The following is a 3662-nucleotide window of genomic DNA, read 5'->3' as shown; positions in this document are numbered from 1 at the left end:
AAGTGGAGGCAGACTGAAGCCACAGCATAGGATGGTGAAGGCTTTCATAGACCTATTCTCACAAGCCCAGCCCAGATGTTGATCCTGGCTTTGTGAGATCTCTGTCTATCATCTTGGCTATTTTGCTTGAGTTCCTCTGATGAAATTTCTACTTATTGAAGACAAAGGGTTCTTTATTCTTTCTTTTTGATATTATTATTATCATCATCATTATCATTTATGACGTATAAGGAGGCACATGCACCACTGAGAACATGTGAAAATCAAGCTCACCTCATCAGGTTTGTACAAACTGAGAAGCGGAGTCATTTCACTGGCCTGACATTTTTTTTTTTTAAAGAAAGATTCTTGCTATATAGCTCAGGTTAACCTTAAACTGGATACCCTCCTGCCTTTACCTTCCAAGTGCTGGGATTACTGATTTGTGACTCCATGGCCAGCCTCCAAAGGGTCAGGATGCAGTTGTACAGCCATATATGGTGGCACACACCTGCTAATTCTAGCTCCTAGGGAAACTGAATTCTGAAGGATGATTTGAGCCCAGATGTTGGAGGCCAGATTGGGGAGCAGTCTTGCATCTTTTTAAAAAACCAGGAGCACGGGTGGGGGTTGGGGATGGAGATGTGGCTCCGTTGGTAAAGTGCTTGCGTGCACAAAGTCCTGAGTTCAAGCATAGCCAAGCGAGGTGGTGCAAACCTATAACCCCAGAACCCTGGGCAGAATCTGCAGGGGGATCAAAAGCGCAAAGTCATCTTTGGTTGTCTACATAGAGAATTTGAGGCTAGGCTGGGCTACCAGACCCTAGAGAGAAAAGGAGGGTGAAGAAAGGAGGGGGGATGAGTGAGGCGAGAAAGAGAAGAACAGAGAGAGGAGAGATATTTGTGCTCCCCACCCTTCTACTTTGGTTAGACCCTCTCAGTTGGGAACCCATCCGAAGTTTCTCTCCAGGACCTTGGACAGTACCCAGCGCTGGCCTACTGGCGGGACCACAGTTCAGTTAAGATTCAGTGTGGGAACGGACAAAGTTCTGGGTCAGTGGAGAGCAGAGTGTGTGTGTCAGGAGGGTGAACATGTAAGACCCACATAAGAATCACGCAGGTGCTCAGGGGCTCCTGGGAGGTAGCTTTGGCCAGGGCAAGAGACTGATCCTGGAGGCTTTAAAGCCCAGGCTGAGGGGTGAGGATTTGGGCAGGCACTGCAGAGATGTGACAGACATTAGCTGTATTATTTTCTTTAACAAGGATTCTAATGTTGGAGGAAATGGGAGGCACCTAAAAATAGGCTTTACTTTGTTGCTTTGAGACAGGTTCTCACCATGTAGTCCTGACTGGCCTGGAACTTGCTATGTGAGATCAGGCTGGCCTTGAACTCACAGAGCTCTGCCTGCCTCTGCCCATCTGAGTGCTGGTGTTAAGCGCGCCTAGCTGGGCTTTGCATTTTAAAAAGTTGAACACACAATTGCATGTGCTTGTGAGGTCTGCGTGACGTCTAGATACATGCATATGATGTGTATACGATCACTTTGGAGTGATTAGCAGCGTATTTATCAGTTCAAACAGTTCTCATTTCACTGTGATGAGGACATTTGAAGGTTCTTCTTGGAAATATGTGATCTATTAGTAATGTAATTACCCTCCATGCCAGAGAATACCATTTGTAACTTGGTACCCATAGTCCCACCTCTCTCCAGGGCCCCTCCCTCCTTCCATCTATCACAATGGAAAGGATGTGATAGATCCCAGAGAGTTTCCCAGCGTAGGGCTCGCAGGAGACAGTAACTGACTACATACTCTAAGCTATGGGATGAGGAACGTCCCCTTAGCATACCAGAGTATGGAAATTAAAGTCCAGCCTCACAGGGGCTTCAAGAGACTGATACAGCTTTCCCTCACACCAGGTTAGCAGAGCTGCTGCTGGGAGTGGTTTCCATCTCTTCTATGCTTTTAGCTCACAAAAGAGAATACACACACACCACGTGAAAAGTAGTTTAGTTACAGTGCATCGTGAGCTTTAAAGACGTTTGCATCTCCAGTTCTCTGGAAATAAAACCACCAGATCCATCTTACAAAAATCGTCTGGTGCTGTAGCTTACAGTAACCTGATTCGCAAAATATTTGAACAAACATTTCTTCAAAGGAGATTTGTAAGCAGCTACAGAGTACAGATAAGATGCTTAGAGGCACTGTCCCGAGACAGAGGAAAGTCAACACTGTAATGGACAGCACCTTGCACCATAGTTTGCTGGGCGACTTTGAGCAAGCTGCTTTCTCTCTCCATCCACAGCTCTGGAGAGTTCTGGAAGGCCTCTGCAAACACCACGATTTAGAAACCCTCCTCTAGTCAAGTCTTGTGGGTGGGGTCCTCCTAGGAGGGGCCAGGAGTGAGGCTTGGGTTTTCTAGGAAACATCACATCAGGAAACATTCCAGATGAGAGAGAGAGAGTTCCTGGACCAGAGGTACAAAGATACAACATGCACTTGAAAATACTGCACGGGGTCTCTCACTTGGAATCCTGGCACTCCAGAGGCGGAAACAGGAGGATGCCCCATTCGAGGCCAGTCTGAACTACATAGTGGCATCCTGTCTCAATAGCAACATTGGTAGGAGGTTTGTTTAGGATCAAAATTAAGTATCACAGCATACTAGTCCTGTGAGTTTGGAGATACGCACAGTAGGGCAGGTGCTGGGGCTGGTCCTGTGGAGATGCCTCCCTCTTAAGAACACCAGTTCAGGAGGATCTTTAGGTGTTTCAGATCTTGAGACCATGGTGTAGTTACTTCCTCTCAGAACCAGAATGCTTTTCCAAGGGCATTTTCACTTCCTCACAAATCAGATCCTAAAGGGTCAATCCTGGATCACGGCAGACACCAACTCTCTATCTCTAACCCAATGGAATTATTCTAAAACCTGCCTGCAGTTATCACATTGACCAGCAGGTGGCAGCACAGGAACACGCAAGCATCAGCAGTGACCGATTTAAAGGCAGCAATGGTCTAATTGTTCTGGTAACCTACCACAACGCCTCCTTCTGGTAGCAGCATACACTGTCCATAAACTGCCTTCCGGGGATGCGGATACCAGGCATGCTCGGCACTGTCTTGGAAACCTGCCAACCTGGATGGTGTGTGACGCACCACCTGCCATTCTCAGTTGTCAAAAGCATGTACGAGTGTGTGTCTGTGTGCCTCATCTAACGCCAAGCACAGGTAGGTATCATCAGTCCAGCTTGCTGATGGGAAAGCGGGCTCAGAGGGAAGATCCCATTCATCCAAGGCCTCATGTTAATAAACGTAGTGCTGGGCTTTTTGATCAGTTCCCGGAGACTTGGGTGCAGCTATGTCCTCCCTCACCACGTGTCACACCTCAAGCAGGCAAAACCTTCTCACTAAGCACGCAGGGCTGGTGGTGTCCATGTCTACCGAAGGGAATGACGGAAGGAGGCTATGGGCCCAGACTTTTCCTGGAGTGGGGAGAGGAGGCAAATGTTTTCAAAGGAGGCTGAGGATGAGAGTTGGTTCTATATGTGGGACTAGGAGGTTGGTGCCCTGATTCGAGCCCCTTTCCTGCAATGTGAGCATGGGTGGGCCCTGACATTTTCTGGGCTTTCCTCAGGTGAACAAGAACATCCCGCAGGCTGGGCAGTGGTGGTGCACACCTTTAAT

The sequence above is a fragment of the Mus caroli genome, chromosome 11 (genome assembly GCF_900094665.2).
Source record: "Mus caroli chromosome 11, CAROLI_EIJ_v1.1, whole genome shotgun sequence".
NCBI classification, from domain to species: domain Eukaryota; kingdom Metazoa; phylum Chordata; class Mammalia; order Rodentia; family Muridae; genus Mus; species Mus caroli.
Note: the sequence above shows the minus strand (reverse complement) of the source record.